Source organism: Hemiscyllium ocellatum, chromosome 6 (assembly GCF_020745735.1).
Source record: "Hemiscyllium ocellatum isolate sHemOce1 chromosome 6, sHemOce1.pat.X.cur, whole genome shotgun sequence".
Classification (NCBI taxonomy): Eukaryota; Metazoa; Chordata; class Chondrichthyes; order Orectolobiformes; family Hemiscylliidae; genus Hemiscyllium; species Hemiscyllium ocellatum.
The window spans coordinates 284,363-303,926 of NC_083406.1; the positions used below are offsets into that span (position 1 = coordinate 284,363).

At 40.6% G+C, this 19,564-nt stretch overlaps 1 protein-coding gene across 2 annotated transcripts in view; it reads left to right on the forward strand.

The window, feature by feature from the left end:
• Positions 1 to 19,564, forward strand: part of arhgap42a (Rho GTPase activating protein 42a) — a 343,140-nt gene that overhangs the window by 232,941 nt on the left and 90,635 nt on the right. The gene's annotated exons all lie outside the window — the stretch shown is intronic.

A 19,564-nucleotide genomic window follows, 5' to 3' on the forward strand; every position in this document is an offset into this window, starting at 1 on the left:
TAATTAGTAAAGCAAGGTTAGAAATAGGGCAATTGTAATAAGTCCATTACAATGCTTTTATGTATGTGCAATGAAAGGAATACTGAATCTAAAGGTTTCCACCTTTAAGTACATTAAATCTTTCATTCCAACATATTAGACTAATTTCTACTTTTACTAATGATTATTGTAAAATTTGTACAAAGTACATCTGCAGTTTTTCAAACACTTGATTAAATTATGTCCAGGCATCTTTCTGAAATCCTTGAAACAACGTAAAGATTTGCTCAGGAATAGCATAACGATGTAGGGACCCATGTTTGATTTGTCCCTCTGCTCCAATTAACATGCAGTGACTTGATGTTTGTGATACCGGCAAAGACTGAGTAGGGTTTGACAATGATACCATCTAAAGTATAATGGTTCAACCCTTACATTCTAGACTTGTATGTGAAAAATGATTAGTTGGACAAGATAAGGAGGCTACTGATGTTGATAGAGTTGCACACTCATAAGAGTTAGGGCACTTAGGAGAGAAGAGAACAGATTGAAAATCTTGAGGTTTCAAAGAACAAAGAAAATTACAGCACAGGATCAGGCCCTTTGGCCCTCCAAGGCTGCACCGATCCAGATCCCCTATCTAAACCTGTCACCTATTTTCTAAGGGTCTGTATCCCTTTGCTCCCCGCCCATTCATGTGTCTGTCTAGATATATCTTAAATGACATCTTAAATAGTGCTCACCTACCACTTCCACTGGCAATGCGTTTCAGGCACCTACCACCCTCTGTGTAAAGAACTTTCCACACATACGTCCTCTAAACTTGTCCCCTCTCACCTTGAACTCGTGACCCCTAATTTCTTATTTCAGAAAAGCTGAAGTACTTTTCAAATTACTTTTTAAAGATTTTCTTCATTTGTCTTGAGGCAGTACTGCCTGAATTGATTTTACAGTCACAGATCACTGGTGGATTCTTTATGATCAGATTTTTATTCACCATATGTATAATGACATTGCTGTGAATGCAGAAGAATACCAGCTCCCATTTAAATATGTGGCCACTACAGTTACTGAGCTAATGTAAATAGTAACTTAGTGACTTAACTGGGAAAGGATTTCAGGCATGAAGCAGCTTTCCTTTTTTGGTATTGTGGTTTGCTTATGTACAGCTGAAAACATCAAGGAGATGATTGTGAGATTTTTATTTTGCCCTGGCTCACTGAATTCATCAAACATTGAACCACATTTATTCTTATGTCCAATGACTTGACCAAGTTAGTTCTACCAATGCTAAAGGTTGCTGGCCTGAATTACTTTTGCTTTGATCAGATCGTGGAGCAAGTATTACATTTGTTTGTGGAATGTAATTCAAGTTGAAATACATTTTTAAAATGTTGAATTTTATTTTGTCATTACCAAAAAGGAATTTCCAAATAAAACATGGAAACATTCTTTGTACACAGCCACTTAGTGAGTACTGTGTATGTAACCCTGGAAAAAGAACATATAGGATTTAGAATACTGACCAGGGAGAAGTTGGTTAATGAACCTTATCTTTCCAGATGTTCATAATCTTGCTTGTGAATTGTGCTGTTTCTTTCCTGCATTTTGGTATATATGATGAAATCCAGATTAGCATTTTTGTTTACTTAGTGGTGTACTGGAGCATTGAAAAACGTGTTTTCCCACAGCATTGTGTTCACTTGTTGACATAATTTCATACTGTCATAAAGATGTACAGCACGGAAACAGACCCTTTGGTCCAAATCATCCATGTTGACCAGATGTCCTAACCAAATCTAGTCCCATTTGCCACCATTTGGCCCATATCCCTCTAAACCCTTCCTATTCATATACCCATCTGGATGCCTTTTAAATGCTGTAATTGTAACAGCTCCACCATTTCCTCTGGCAGCTCATGCACCACCTTCTGTATGAAACATTGCCCCTCAAGTCCCTTTTATTTCATTCCCCTCTCATCCTAAACCTACCCACCCTAGGGAAAATACCTTGTCTATTTATCTTATCCATGCCCCTTCTGGTTTTATAAAATTCTATAAGGTCACCCCTCAGCTTCCAATGCTGCAGCCTAGAACAGAGAACGTTACAACGCAGTACAGGCCCTTCGGCCCTTGATATTGCACCAACCTGTGTGACCAATCCGAAGCCTATCTATCCTACACTATTTCATTTTCATCCATAGGTTTATCCAATGACCATTTAAATGCCCTTAAAGTTGGCGAAAGCCTATTCAGTCTCTCCCTATAGCTTAATCCCTGGCAACATCCTTGTAAATCTTTTCTTAACCCTTTCAAGTTTCACAATGTCCTTCCAATAGGAATTGCACACAATATTCCAAAAGTGGCCTAACCAATGTCCAGTTCAGCCGCAACATGACCTCCCAACTCCTGTACTCTGCTCTGACCAATAAACAAAAGCATACCAAATGCCGCCTTCACTATCCTATCTACCTGCGACTCTACTTTCAAGGAGCTATGAACCTGTACTCCAAGGTCTTTTTGTAGAGCAACACTCCCCAGAACATTACCATTAAATGTATTAGTCCTACTCTCTTCTGCTTTTCCAAAATGTAGCACCTCAATTTATCTAAATTAGACTCCAGTTGCCACTTCTCAGCCCATTGGCCCATCTAATCAAGATCCCATTGTAATGTGAGGTAACCTTCTTCGCTGTCTACTCCACCTCCAATTTTGGTGTTATCTACAAACTTAATAACTGTACCTCTAATACTCACATCCAAATCATTTATATAAATGGTGAAAAGCAAGTGGACCCAGCACCGATCCTTGTGACACACCACTGGTCACATGGCTGCAGTCTGAAAAGCAACCCTCCACCACCACCCTCTGTCTTCTACCTTCAAGCCATTTTTGTATCCAAGTGGCTAGTTCTGCCTGTATTTAATGAGATCGAACCTTGCTAACCAGTGTCCCATGAGGAACCTTGTCGAATACCTTACTGAAGTCCATATAGATCACGGGAATCAACGTGTCAGGCCTTCATCGGGAGTGATCTTCATCACCAATCATCTGTCATGATGAAGGGTTTTTGCCCAAAATGTCGATTCTCCCATTCCTCAGATGCTGCCTGACCTGCTGTGCCTTTCCAGCACCACACTCTTGACTCTGATCTCCAGCATCTGCAGTCCTCACTTTAGCCTCCATATAAATCATGTCTACCACTCTGCCCTCATCAATCCTTTTTGTGAATTCTTCAAAAAACTCCAATTTCATGTGACATGTTTTCCCACTCACAAAGCCATGCTGATATCCATAATCAGTCCTTGCCTTTCCAAATGCTCATAAATCCTGTCCTTCAGGATTCCCTCCAACAGCTTGCCCACCACCGATCTCAGGCTCACCGGTCTAGAGTTCCCTGGATTTTCCTTACCACCTTTCTTAAATAGTGATACCACGTTAGCCAACCTCTAGTCTTCCAGTACCTCACTTGTGACTATTGATGATACAAATATTTCAGTAAGGGGCCCAGTAATCACTTCCCTAGGTTCCCACAAAGTTCTAGGGTACACCTGATCAGGTCCTGGGAATTTATCCACTTTTATGTTTCAAGACATCCAGCACCATCTATTCTGTAATATGGTCATTTTTCAACATGTCACCATCTATTTTCCCATATTTTATATCTTCCGTGTTCTTCTCCACAGTAAACACTGATGCAAAATACTCATTTCATATCTCCTCCACCTCCTGATGCTCAACACATTGGCTGCCTTGCTAATCTTTGAGGGGACCTATTGTCTCTCTAGTTATCCTTTTGTCCTTAATGTATTTAAAAAATCCCTTTGGATTTTCCTGAATGCTATTTGCCAAAGCTATCTCATATCCCCTTTTTGCCCTCCTGATTTCCAACACAAGTATTCTCCTCCTGCTTTTATAGTCTTCTAAGAATTCACTCGATCTATCCTGTCTATACCTGACATATGCTTCCTGCTTTTTCATAACCAAAACCTTAATTTCACTACTCATCCAGCATTCCCTACACTACCAGCCTTTCCCTTCACCCTAACAGGAATATGTTGTCTCTGGAATCTCGTCATCTAATTTTTGAAGGCTTCCCATTTTCCAGCCATCCCTTTACCTGTGAACATCTGCCCCCGATCAGTTTTTGAAAGTTCTTGTCTGATACTGTCAAAATTAGCCTTCTTTCAATTTAGAATTTCAACTTTTAGATCCGGTCTATCCTGTTCCATCACTGTTTTAAAATTGATAAAATTATGGTCCTGGCTCCAAAGTGCTCCCTGACTGATACCTCTGTCACCTGCCCTGCTTTATTCACCAGTTTCCTAATTTCCCCTGCCCCCAGCTTACCCCAGTTCCAACCTTCCAACTCAATACCATCCTCATGGCCTGTCCTACCTTCCAATCTTGCTTCTCACCTTTCTGCTCCACCTTCCTCTCTGACCTATCACCTTCATCCACACCTCCGTCTACCTATTGTGCTCTTGGCTACTTTCTCTCCAGCCCCACCCCACTCCCATTTATCTCTCCACCCCGGAGGCTCCCTGCCTTCATTCCTGATGATGGACTTTTGCCCGAAACGTCGATTTTCCTGCTCCTTGGATGCTGCCTGACCTGCTGTGCTTTTCCAGCACCACACTAATCTGGACTCTGCTTTATTTCCCAAGAGCAGGTCAAGTTTTGCACCTTCTCAAGTAGGTACATCACATTTCAGTCTGAAAGTAACATAAATGCCACACTTTTACATGTTTCTTTATTTTAGATTGTGAATCAAAATGGGAGAAGGATTGTTTAAACCAGAGCTGTGGAAATGTTAACTACATTTTTAAAAACGAGTTGGTAAAACTCATTAAACAAAATAAAACTCCAAGGAAACTGTGAGTGCTGGAAATCTGAAACAAAAGCAGGAATTGCTGGAAAAATGCAACAGGTCTAGCAGAATCTGTGGACAGAAAGCAGAGTTAACATTTTGGATGCTCCACAGATGTTGCCAAACCTATTGAGTTTCTCCAGCAATTCATGTTTTTGTTGCAGTAGAACTCATAGTTGAAGCAGTAGGAGACACCGATAGAAACTTAGCAGCATCATGTGTGTTCAAGGCAACTTTTCAGGAAGACGGACTGTCAATTGAGTTTTCAATTGGAACCAGTTGTGTCAGCTGGGAGACATCAGCATGGCCACAGCTGTCTGGCTATGGGTCAGGTGGATGGTTAGTGTGTGAATAATGCAGATGCAGAAAGTCTCTCAACTGCATGAAACAGTATCTGCCATTTTCTCTCTGCAGCGCAGTAATCAAGCATTAACAGAGAGCTAATTTCTCCCATCATTTGCAACAAGCTGTTGCCTCTAACGTATGACTGAAAGACAGTAATAATGTGTCAACCCACCTGTATCTTCAGCAAAGAACTGAAATGAACTGGAAAAGGATATCAGCGATCAGAAGGACATTGAAGAAGCAAAAGTGAAATCACATGGAACCCTGTGGATTTGTGCTGTTGGATTGTGTTGTCCCAGTATTTTCTCTAGGTTTGTCTGTATCTGTCTGTATGTGTGAATAGGGGCTCAGGCAGGGGGTAGAGCTTAAGCTGGCTAGAGTTGTAAGTTGATAGTTCATGTATTGTTTCCTTGTGCTAAGAACTAATTTAATTGTAATATATAGTTTCTTGTTAATATGCTCAATGTTTTCTGTTAACCTGAGTTCATCAGGCAGATAAATTGGGAAAATTTGAGTAATTTGACTAAGTCTTTAACTTTTACAAAGACCCCAGAAATAATGAAGCTTGAGTATCAGCACATATTCCCAAATCAGTCATTGGTTGGAAATCAGTTTTTGTTTTGTTTGGTTAGGCTTCACATACCGTTGTATTGACCCAGTTTTCAAATTACTTTCAATATCAGTCTATTGAACAGGAAAACTAACAATTAAAAAACAGTCTGGATCTGAAGAAATTACATCACTCAAGTGTTTTCGAAAGCATTTTGATTGTTTTCTTTCTTACAATTCCAAAAATCCAAGATTCAAATTAAAAATCACCCACGCCAAGAAAAAAACATTGGGCTGAACTGTCCGAGGAAGTTAAAAATCACACAGCACCAGGTTATAGTCCAACAGGTTTAATGGAAGCACACTAACTTTTGGAGCAAAGCTAGTCTGCTTCCAATTAAACCTGTTGGACTATAACCTGGTGTTATGTGATTTTTAACTTTGTACACCCCAGTTCAACACCGGCATCTCCAAATCCTGACTATCAGAAGAATGGCAGTGTCATACAGAGATTGGCTCCTTCTTGTATGCAATTTCATATCAGGGAATTTGGATCAGGGCTCCTCTAGAAATATGGAGCTGTACCTCCTTTCTGATAGGTACATTGTTGTGGAGAGCTGTCAGAGAATATAGCTGTCAGCTGCTATATTGTGCAATTAAAAAGCCCAGAATCTCATTTTAATAGCCGTACACAATGTAAGTGTGAGATTGAGGTACCGAGAGGGGAGAGGGTCGTGGAAGGGTGTAGAGATTAAGTTTCTATTTATTCATGAGATGTGGGTGTCACCCATCCCATGTTACCCTTGAGCAGGTGGAGGTGAGCTGCTTGTAGTCCATTTGGCAGAGGCAGACTAACAATGCTGTTATCAAGGGAATTCCCATTATTTATATTCATCCAGTGATATAAAAAGTTGTGATAATTTTTAAGTCAGGCTTGGAGGGGAAATTGCAGGTCATTTTGTTTCTTTGTTTCTGCTGGTCCTTCTAGATGGTGGAGGTTGTGAGTTTGGAAGATGGTGTCAAAGGATCCTTGGTGATATTCTTCAATACATCCTTATAACTGACAAATATTCCTGATCCTAAGAAAGTTGTGGGACTGAACATTTGTGGATGTGAAGCAAATCAAGCTGGTTGTTTTGTCCTGGGTAGTATCAAGCTTCTTGAGTGTTAATGAAGCTCAATCCATCCAGGCAAGTGGAAGGAGTCCATCACCCTCCTGTCTTGTGCCATGCTGATTGTTGCCAAGCTGTAGGGAGTCAGAAGGGGAATTACTCACTGCAGGATTCTCAGCCTCTGACCAGTTCTTGTAGCCATGGGTTTATATTGCTTCTCCCTTACAGTCCAGTTTTTGATCAATGGAATATAATGGGTGCCAATTGAGTAGAATTCCAGGGTGCAAGATAGCACAGGGCCAGGAGAGTGAAATGTTTAAGATAGATCAGGCCACAGGGGAAAAGGAAAGGAAGCTTTGTTGGGTCTAGTGGTGAAGGAAGGAGGTTTTGGATCTAGAGAGAGAGTTGGGTGGGGGAGGAATTTCGGAGCTGGAAAAGGCATCAAATGTGGCGGTGCATCCCAGGAGGTGGGGTAGATGTGGACCCTTGGGGTAAAGAGAGGTCATGTCTGTTCTGATTGACAGAGTGAATGTGGTCTTTGGGGTAGAAGGGAGTGTCAGGTCAATGTATTGGGTTTTGGGAATGTGAGGGCGGTATAGTTGGGATGCATGTGATGTATGGTCAATTCAGCAGTTACTTAGACAAGATTTTTAATCGTTTTAAGATTTTCTAAGGAGGTACAAGATTTCTAAACTTTCCTGAGTAACCATTTACTTGACTTGGAATCATAGAGATGTACAGAATGGAGACAGACCCTTTGGTCCAACTCGTCCATGCCGACAGATATCCTAAATTAATCTAATCCTATTTACCAGCACTTGACCCATATCCCTCCAAAGCCTTCTTATTCATATACCTATCCAGATGCCTTTTAAATGTTGCAATTGTACCAGCCTCCACCACTTCCTCTGGCAGCTCATTTCATCTCGCATCACCCTTTGCATGAAAAAGTTGCCCCTTAGGCTCCTCTTAAATTTTATGTCCCTCACCCTAAACCTATGCCCTCCTGTTCTAGACTCCCCCACCTCAGAGAAAATACCTTGTCTATTCATCCTATCCAGGCCCCTCATGATTTTATAAACCTCTATAAAGTCACTAGCAGAATTCATCAAATTCTCTGATTTAAATATATACTTTTGCGAGAAGTGGGGGCATTGTTAATGGAGTTTGTAATTTTGTGGGCAATTCCTTCAGGGTCTGCTTTGACAAGTTCCCAAGAGGAATTCTCATCTATGCTGGAAAAACTACTTTATCTGACAATCAGAACAGCTGGATCATTGCGCTCTCAATATAATAATGTAGCAAGAAAACAATCTTCTGTTCTTACCTACTTTCACAAATTTTCACAGTGAGCTCAGACAAATATAAGTTGTCAGCCAGGATTTAAGTTGATATTGTTTCTGGAGCTGTTACACGGTCGGTAGATTAGAGTTAATTGCTAGGCCAATGTCTCCAGTTCCCAGAATGCTGCATAAAAGCACAGAGATAGAATTAGGAGATGACTCATCAGTGCTTTGAGCTCACTCTATCATTCAAGGGCTACTCTTTTACCTCAGTACTGTTTTGATACACTGTTCCTATATCCTTTAATATCTTTAATATCCAGAAATCTATCAAACTGTGTTTTGAACATGGTCAATGACTGAGCTTTCACATCCTCTTAGAAAATAGCTAAAAATCACACAGCACCAGGTTATAGTCCAACAGGTTTAATTGTAAGCACTAGCTTTCGGAGCGACGCTCCTTCATCAGGTGATTGTGGAGGACGCAATTGTCAGACACAGAATTTATAGCAAAAATTTACAGTGTGATGTAACTGAAATAATGCATTGAAAAATACCTTGATTGTCTGTTGAGTCTTTCATCTGTTTGAATACCATTAAAGTTTCACTTCTTTCATGTGTAAATCACAAAACCTTTTCTTAAATGTTGCATTCTCAGGTTAACTGTAACAATTGGTGTTAGCTAGACAATATGTTGAAGGTGTTAGCCCCCTGTGTTCTCTGTCTATACCATGGTGTTCAGATTGATTCTAATCTAAAAAGTGAGATAACAGAGTTTTACATGAATTCATGCAGTTTTTGAGCAAAGTACAATGTAACTCTGCAAGTACAAATTCACCCCACAAAATATATGTATATGTGTGCATGTGGGTCTTAAAGTGAGTAGGATTGGAGTGAGGAAACCTTTGGGACTAGACAAACAGGGAATTCAGGTTTGATATGAGTTGGCGATGGCTTGGATAAGTTACAGTTGGTTCCTGTGAAAGTAAAGTCTGACCCAAGGGCAGCAGGTTTAGGTACTGGTTGAAGAAAGGTAAAATAGTGTAGGAGAGTCTGGAGTGAAGATTTAGGTTAAAAAGTAGACTGGGGATAGAGGGGAATGTTAGCAGAGTCTGAAAATGATTTGAGAAGTAATTTTCCTCACGTTTCCTCAATGTTGAATTCTATCTTTCACCTGTCTGTCTATTGAGTTAACTTGTCGACGTTCGTGGCGACTTCTGTTCTCCTCTTTTTATCATTTGCCAATTCCCCTGCATTTGTCTGGTGAGCAATTTTAAGATTGTGTTCTCTATCTTGAATTCCATATCTTCCATATATGTTCAGAGGAATGGTAAACTCAGTACTCTCATTTCTAACCTTCTGCCAGTCTCAGCCATACATGCCTTTACTAATTTTTTGCTCCTGTGCGCTACCATTTTCATCTCTTACTGTATATACCTGAAATCTTCCAACAAACATCTTGTTAGATTGCTTATTAAATAAACTGTGAACATTCAAAAATACAACTTCCTTTGCATTCCTGACTCTTAAAAACCTACTATCACATTTATGGATCATGACTTTTTTTTCTTTAAATGTGCACTTGCTGACCTTGAATTGCCCATTCCTAAATTTTTATTAATTTTATCTTGAATGGCTATGAACAGTTTGCATACAACTAATTGGAAACTAATTGCATTAAATTTATCCTTCTCTCCCTTTGTTTACACTGTGAGAATATTTGAATTTATTTTTCAAATCATTTAAAAACAAAAACTAGGGAATACATTTCAGATTTTAAGATAAAAGTGCACAGGCAAGTTATTATCAAATGTTTACTTTTTACTTGAATAACAATTAGAACTAGAGGATCATGATTGTGCTTAATAGTGTCTATCCTGTGAGATATAAGACATTGATTATTTGCAAAGATTTAATTATGTAACTCCATATACTTGGTTGGGACGGGAAGTGTGCTGTTGTAAACTGATAAGAAATGTGCATTGTGAGTGTAACACTGAGTTATTCATTGAAAACAAAATGAATATCAAGTGTAAACTAGGGTGCCAAGAGGTGTCCTATTAATTAGCTTCTTAAAATGTCAGGGAAACATTTGGTTTTAGTTGAATCTTGGATATTATACAGTGTTTGCACTTCATTTGGCACCTTGATGACTAAATAGATAGCACAGTTGCATAAATAACTTTGTAATTTTATCATAATTTGAATTTTACAGGTCAAATCAACTTAAATATATGCTTCATTAACTTGCTTATTTAACATAGTGGTTTGTGATTATTAAAAGTTTTCCGTTTTTTAAAGTTCCTATCTACATTTATAAAGAAAACTGTCTTAATTTAAGTTGTAATCATACTCTCCCACCAGTAATACCAACAGCAATTTAAATTTCCATTGTGTCTTTAACGTCATAAAACATTATAATATGCTTCACAGAAGCATCATAAGCAGTTTGATGCCGAATCATATCGAAATATAAGCTTGGCCTGAGAGAGAAGTTTTAAGAGATGTTGGGTAGACCAGGGGTACAGGTTTATGAAGGGAATATCAGAATCTTGAGTTTTGGCAGCCAAAGTGCTGGAGTTTCTCATGGCATCATGATTGGTAAAAGCATTTAAATGCATTCAATGCACGTCATTGTTAACGAAAGATTCTTGAACATAGTCTCTAAAGTGGTTTGAAAGTTGATGCCAAGCTTTTTTTAATTGAAGTAAGGCAACAGAAAGTCTTAATGTAATAACGGTCAGCTCTACAAAAGATAAGTGAGATAGTGTAATAAATTGGCAACTACCCAAATGTTTTCTCAAATGAAATGTAAAACTTTTCCATGGTTCAGGGATGGTCTCTAGTGGTTGAAAGTGTGTGCTGCAGCAGAGCTTACAAAAACATAAGATATGAATGTATTAAAAAGTACCTTTAGTATCTGCAGGCTTTACATGTTGCTATAGATATAAAATAATTTTAAAATGACCAACAATTTTAACATCTTATCTGTACCTGATATTTCAATTTAAAAGCTTCTCTGCCTGAATAACCATCTCCAATCCTGTCTCTGAAATGAGCTCCAGCATTGTGGGCAACTAGTCTCTATTGAGTGGGAGTCTAGATTAGAGTGGTGCTGGAAAAGCACAGCAGGTCAGGCAGCATCCGAGGAGCAGACAAATCGACGGTTCGGGCAAAATCCCTGCATCAGGAATTGAGGCAGGATGCCGACAGAGTGGAGAGATCATGCAGCCACAGCAGCAGAAGTGCTTGTAAACTGCCAAGACTTTGCAGCTTTCACCATATTTAAAGACCACCAACACACTACATCACTGCAGGACAGGAAATGGCCCTCACACTGTGGTAATTAAGCCATAAGTCAGAAGAAAGGAACACTCCCTTCTCACTTCATGGACAGGGACTTGAATGTTTGGGTAGATAGATCTATGGAGTGTAGTCCTTTTTCTAACAATTACCACACCAGGTCATACCATCACATGCGACCAGTCTAGACATAGATTACAGATCAAGTCATTGATGTGCCCCAAGTGGGATGCTCAGTAGTGGAGGAAGAAGGTCAATAATTTACGGTGTTCTAAAGAGGTAAGTGTTACCCTGATATCTCATATTCACAGGACCAGAACATACTCTGATTCTGCCACTGCAAATGCATTTCATCAAGGTTAATAGACTATAATTCTTAATATTGCATGCATCATGTCTACTCATTGGCTCTCACCATAAGGGGAGGCAATGTCCTAGTGGTATTATTGCTGAATTGTTGATCCAGAGACCCAGATAATGTTCTAGAGTCCTGGATTCAAACCACATCCTAGTGGATGATGGAACTTGAATTCAATGAAAATCTGGAATTAAGAATCTAATTGTGACCATGAATCCATTGCCGATTATCGGAAAAATCCATCTAGTTCACTAATGTCCTTCAGGGAAGGAAACTGCCATCCTTAGCTGGTTTGGCCTACATGTGACTCCAGACCCACAGCAATGTGGTTGACACTTAACTGCCCTCTGGGAATAAGGAATGGGCAATAAATGCTGACCTGGCCAATTATGCCTTCTTCTCATGAATGAATAAAAACGAAACCCACCTCATTCTTCCAAACTACTAATCCTTCTTGACCTCTGCATTTCACTCACTGGGGATACATCGCTTCCTCTCCTGTTTGTACTTGACCACAAACTATTCTTGCATCAGCTTTCACACTTCCATCATACTCAGTCTCTCACTTTGCCTCATTGCAGGAAATGTTTGCTGGTAACTGGGCTGGGAGGTCCAAGACTGGTATTGGGGAGGAGAAGGTAGGCTAGTGGTGATAGTGGCACCAGGGTGAAGAGAGCAGGGAAAGTGTGGTAGGGATACACGTTAGGCTACTTAGTCCCTTTGAGGAAAAAGTTTTGCGTATGGCCACAAAGGAGCACAACCAATCATGGAGGAGTGAAGAGACCTGAATGGGTGACCAACCCAGGATGTTTCATTGTGCCATGGTACACTGCAGTCCCATTACCACCAGGACTAACTCATTTTTAACCTGCACAAGATTCAATAAGTAACTTTAATACAAATTTTCAGAGAAATAGTGAAAAATTAAATAGGCAAAAAGTCAGCAAATAGAATGTGAGAAAATGTGAAACACTCATTTTTGAAAGAACAGAAGATTAGAATATTACTTAACTGAAGGAAAACTGAAGAAAGCTGTAACACAGAGGGACTTGGGGTGTTGTGGAGGGGGAGGGGTTGGTGGGGGTGGGGTTACTTGTACACAAAACACAGAAAGCCAGCACCCAGGTGTAGGAGGTAATCAGGAAGGCTAATGGAAGGTTTGCCCTTATTTCAGGGGGATTGGAGTATAGGAGTAGGGAAGTCTTACTGCAACTGTACAAGGTGCTGGGGAGACCCCAGCTGGAGTAACATGACCAGTTTTGGTTCCCTTATTTAAGGAAGGATGTTATTTCATTAGAGACCGTTCAGAGAAGGTTCAGGATGATCCTGGTATAGAGGGATTGTCTTATGAGTAAAGGCAAACAGGTTGGGATTCTACTTAGTGAAGTTTAGAAGAATCAGAGATGATTACATTGAAACATCTAGGATTCTTAAGGGGTGTGATGGTATAAATATTGAAAAGATGTTTCCTCTCCTGGAAGAGTTTAACACCAGAGGGAATAGTCTCCGAATAAAGGGGCACCAACTGAAGACTGAAATGGGGTGTAATTCTGAGGATTGAGAGTCTTTGCAACTCCTTACTACATGATAGCAGAGTCCTTGTGTATATTCAAGGCTGAGATAGATTGTTGATCAATCAGGAAATCAAGGGTTGCAGGAAAAAGGCAGGAAAGTGGACATTCTGGAGTACTGTCAAAGAGTGTAGTGCAGGAGGATCATCATTTCGGGCATAGGCCCTTCATCAGGAATGACGCCTCATTCCTGATGAAGGGCTTATATCTGAAACATCAATTTTCCTGCATCTCGGATGCTGCCTGACCTGCTGTGCTTTTCCAGCACTACGCTCTCGACTCTGATCTACTGAGGAAGGAGTTGTGGCAAGTTTCAGTGTGAGTGTGTTGCAGATTTCATTTGTGACACATTAATTCCACCCATCCCCATCCTTCAGTTAGTTTTAGTGTAGCTATCCCTGTGCCCCTATTGACCTTTCAACCTGTTTTCCCTTTTATCTGCTCAGCCTCTTTATATAACTAATAATGTGCCCACCTAACGCACAGAGCCCATGACTTTGGAAATGTCTATAGTCTTGCTGGTGCTATGTTGTCCCCATATCTTGCCTTCCAACAACTGCTGTAGCATATCCACGTCCCTCCTATTCACTGTGTGATCCCACCTTAGTATCTACAATTTCTCTTTGTTGCTGTCACTATTTCCCTACTCACTCAGCAATGTGAAGCCAATCTCCAGGTTTGAGATTGGCAGCTTTCCCTGTGACTCCCTCAATTGCCGGAATAAACCTCCGGTCCATCATCAATAAAACTTCCAGGACTAATCTGAATAGCAGTTCTAAAGAAGGCTCACTGAACTTGAAACATTAACTCTGATTTCTCCCCATGGATGCTGCTCGACCTGCTGAGGTTTTCCAGCAATTCCTGCTTTTGCTTCAGATTTCCACCATCCATCATTCTTTTGGGATTTTTTCACCAATCTGAATACTTTGATCAAATCAAGCATGGCCAACCCTTGGTCTATGTTAGGATGAGCCTCTTGACAGTACCCACAATTGACAATACCCTTTACATCTGTTTGATTTTCATACATGGCTATATCTTCTTAGGACATACCGTGTTTTGTGTAAACTGCTGGCACATGCTGCAGCTCTGATGTTGACATAGTACCGTGCCTCACAGCAACATGTGCACTCCTGTCAGAATGATAGATTGATTGCCCAGTACTCCATGGTTCACACAAATTGCCAGCCTCTGCATTAAAACCAATGCAGAGGCATTAAGTTCATGCTGAAAACTCTGCGTGTGATGCGCTAAAAATGTAAAATAAACCAAGGCTGGCCACTTCATCTGGTAAAATGAGTAAGTGTTAAGAAAGCAAACTAATGTCCATAAAATGCTACTGTATAGATTAACATGCTCATCCCCAGCACAGAACAGTGCTAACAGGGTGTGAAAACCTTTGTTTAAGGTGATGGATATGAAAGGGTTAATCTAAGAGGCAAACATACCACTGGATAGATCATCAGGCAGTTTGGCTGGACAGGCATTGGTCTCTGACATGGTCTGCTGATGGAAACAATATGTCTTTACTCTTTCTCATTAGCAATGGTTAATGTGCCTAAGAATGAATGTTATCTGTACGTAGTTCCTGACATATGATAAACTGGATGTAGGTTTGCTCGCTGAGCTGGGAGGTTCATTTTCAGACATTTTGTCACCATACTAGGTAACGTCTTCAGTGAGCCTCCGGACAAAGCACTGCTGGTGTTTCCTGCTTTCTATTTATATGTTTGGGTTTCTTTGGATTGGTGATGTAACAAACATTACATTGGACAAACAGGCAGAAAACTAGCCACCAGGATACATGAACATCAACTAGCCACAAAAAGACATGACCATCTCTCACTAGTATCCTTACATACAGATAAGGAAGGACACGACTTCGACTGGGGCAACACACCCATTCTAGCACAAGCCAAACAGAGACATGCACGAGAATTCCTAGACGCATGGCATTCCAACTGGAACTGTATCAACAAACACATTGACTTGGACCCCATTTACCACCCCCAGAGAAAAAGAACAGGAAATTACATCACCATAGGAAATGATGTCACCACAGGAAATGGTGACGAAATGTCTGAAAATGAACCTTCCAGCTCAGCAAGCAAACCTATATCCAGAACCTTAACCTGAGCTACAAATCTTCTCAAAACATGTTAATGTAATAAACTATAGTTGTTTAGAATACAAATGCCTTGTTTGCAGAAACTGATTATGACATGGGCAAATTGTTGGAGGGAATCCTGAGGGACAGCATGTACATGTATTTGGGAAGGCAAGGACTGATTAGCGATAGTCAACATGGCTTTATGCATGGGAAACATATCTCATAAACTTGATTGAGTTTTTTGAAGAAGTAACAAAGAGGATTGATGAGGGCAGAATGGTCGATGTGATTTATATGGACTTCAGTCACGCGTTCGACAACGTTCTAAAGGGAGAATTAGCCATTTCGGTACAGAACTCAAAGGTAGAAGACTGAGGGTGATGGTGGAGAGTTGTTTTTCAGACTGGAGGCCTGTGATCAGTGGAGTGCCACAAGGATCGGTGCTGGGTCCTCTACTTTTTGTCATTTACATAAATGATTTGGATGTGAGCATAAGAGGAATAATTAGTAAGTTTGCAGATGACACCAAAATTGGAGGTGTGGTGGACAGCGAAGAAGGTTACCTCAGATTACAACAGGATTTTGATCAGATGGGCCAATGGGCTGAGAAGTGGCAGATGGAGTTTAATTTAGATAAATGTGAGGTGCTGCATTTTGGGAAAGCAAATCTTAGCAGGACGTATACCCTTAATGGTAAGGTCCTAAGGAATGTTGTTGAACAAAGAGACCTTGAAGTACAGGTTTATAGCTCCTTGAAAGTGGAGTCGCAGGTAGATAGGATAGTGAAGAAGGCGTTTGGTATGCTTTCCTTTATTGGTCAGAGTATTGAATACAGGAGTTAGGAGGTCATGTTGCGGCTGTACAGGACATTGGTTAGGCCACTGTTGGAATATTGTGTGCAATTCTGGTCTCCTTCCTATCGGAAAGATGTTGTGAAACTTGAAAGGGTTCAGAAAAGATTTACAAGGATGGTGCCAGGTTTGGAGGATTTGAGCTATAGGGAGAGACTGAACAGACTGGGGCTGTTTTCCCTGGAGTGTTGAAGGCTGAGGGGTGACCTTATAAAGGTTTACAAAATTATGAGGGGCATGGATAGGGTAAATAGACAAAGTCTTTTCCTTGGGTTGGGGTAGTCCAGAACTATAGGGCATAGGTTTAGGGTGAGAGGGGAAAGATATAAAAGGGGCAACCTTTTCACGCAGAGGGTGGTGCATGTATGGAATTAGCTGCCAGAGGAAGTGGTGGAGGCTAATAGAATTCAACATTTATAAGGCATCTGGATGGATATATGAATAGGAAAGGTTTGGAGGGATTTGGGCCAGGTGCTGACAGGTGCGACTAGATTGGGTTGGAATGGACAAGTTGGACCGAAGGGTCTGTCTCTATGCTGTACATCTCTATGATATGTCCTCCACACAGGTTACTGGACAGCTCCTTACACTGGCTAGAAAAGATTAGTGACAGCACTCTACCCCAAGCATTGCATCATATTATAGCAAAGAAAGTTATGATATCTGTAGCTCTATTTCAGTCACCCACTAATAGGCTTATTCGCACAATTATAACATTATTGCTATGCCCAACAAAAATATTTTCAATTGAGCTGTACTAGAATAATAGTTTTTGAGGTTTGACTGATTAAATTTGACTGTATTGCCTTGTTGTGTAGTAAATTAACTTCGTGATTTTCATCAAATGATGTTATCTGCAGTGTTTAATCTTATTCAGGATTCTGTGCTCTTTCTACAGTCAGCTGAAAGCAATCACTTTGGGCTGAATCTTAAGCTATTTTGGCTAAATTTCAATTTCATCGATTCTCTCAGAGGATGTCTCTCTGTAAGGTATAGCAAGTTTTCTCAAGCTAATATTCCAAATTAACTACCAAATTAACTCGTTAACTCCCAAACTCCAATGACACTATTTGTTTGATGCTAGCTGGATTCTACCATTTGCCACATTTGGAGCAATTTGCCATTGCCAAGATATCCCAGAATAGGCTGGCATCTCTGGCATTCATATTAGCATTAAAAGGCCGTTGTGTATCTGGGTAAACATCATCAATGTGGGACTGCGCTGCGTGGTTCCTCATCTTTGTCCTGAATGTGTTAGATAAGGGGAAATTGGCACCTCGGTTAGCTGACTAGCACCTGAAGTCCCAGTGGATGGGATGATGCAGAGGAGAGCTGTTCTCCTTCCCTAGGGACATCAGAGGAAACCGTGATGCAGGACCCTGCCACATTGGTCAGATGTTGCCCACCACCTCATTGCAGTCTCAGTGTCTGGAGGAATGCACAGCAATGAAGGAAAAAGGACTATGACTTTCTGCATTCAGCAAGTATCAGTGCCCGTCCTTTCTCTGCTATCTCACAATCACTTTATCTCTGCCACTGCAATCATCTCTTCCACCAAAGCTAATGCTCCACTACTCCCAGTACATTACATGTAGCATCTTCCCTTACTTGCTCTCACTCTAACTTAGCATGACTACTGCACAGCCTACTTACTCACTCAGGACACCTCATTACCCATTGCTCCATTCCTCCACTAGTTCCATCACTCACAGTTTGTAATCTTCTTTCATCTCGCTCAATCCCTCCCTTGGAGACAACAGTCCATAAAAGGGCAGAAAAAAAGTCAAGTCAGGTCATTGTTTTGCCTGACATTCAGCTCTTTACCTACTATAAGCTAAATGATCCTGACAGACTTGAGGGGCTGACTGATTGGGCCCAAGCTTCTACAGTGATATCAAAGGTTGCCCTTGGGGCTTACTGTACCAGGAGCCCTTCTCCCTTGTCTTGGCTGAGATTGTGTTTGGTAGTGACATGCATTCTAGTTTTGTGACAGCCCTTAATGACCAGGCAAGACATAAATACTGTTAGTCTGGTCGCTTTGGTGGCAAAACATGAAAAGGCAAGGCAAGGCAAGACAGACTTGGTGTCAGCATCCAGGGAGGTCCGAGGTAAGTGAGCCTTAATACAGCAAGTGAGCAGCCCTGAGATGTAGCCTGGTCCAAAGAGTTGGCTGGCAGCTTGTCTCAGTGCACAAAATGTACTTGCAGTATCATTGCATTGTTAGTTTCAGGTGTGCTCTGAAGTGCAGCTTTAAAGCGAAGAAACATCCCATTTACAAATGTACTGAACTGTTGCAACTAACCCTATCATAATTGATTCACCCTAACAAGAAACTATTGCAGATTGTGCATTGACTTCAGAGTGAGAATCTCCAAGGCTGCTTTAGTTTTGTTTTGGGGTCGTGGGGGAGGTCAGCTTGTATTTTCTTCTTAAAGATATTTTTATCTTATTAAATGATAATGTGGCCCAGAAACCAAAGAGAATCCTTGAAGTTTCATGTTTGTCTCTGAGTGTAAGGCCCGCTGCATGAAAACATTTCAGGAAATTGTGTCAACACTTACCAGGCAGCTGGGTGGTTATAGCACGTTTCAGGATATCAGCTGTGGCATATATACATAAAGTGATCAATGTAAAATGTCGACATAGACTACATTGAAACTTTCCAATGCATTATTGAATAGTATTACAAAAGACGTTGAAGAGTTGAGTTGTCACATCAAGAGGGACCTGATAAAACTGTTTTTGGCATCCAACTTTATAAATATTCTACAAGTAGAAGGGCATTGAGAAACTTTCATCAACTGTAGACCAGGGATCAATGACTTTTGCAACTGCTTTATTAAGTTGTGAGGAATCCATAGATACTTTTATTGAACTATTTGCCTCAGAACTGTGGCTACCTCGGCACTATTCTGTAGGTTCAGTGACTTGGGAGATAACCCATATTTACAATGCCATCCAATTATTTCTTTACGTTTATGAAGATCTCTCAACAGAAGAAAGAGACAAGCTAGTTTGGTGTCACCTTTCGAAGTAATCTAAAAGGGGTTTCAAGTTTTTCCAGTTGTGTGACTAATTTGGGATATAGGTGCTCAAAGGCAATGTTTAAGAGTTGGAAGGAAGTTGAGGGTAAAGCATACCTTCTTACTCACTACGGAAGACTGATGAATACTGATGATGCACACTTTTTCCACATATGTGTGATCTTTGAGTATCAGTAAGATATGTGACATC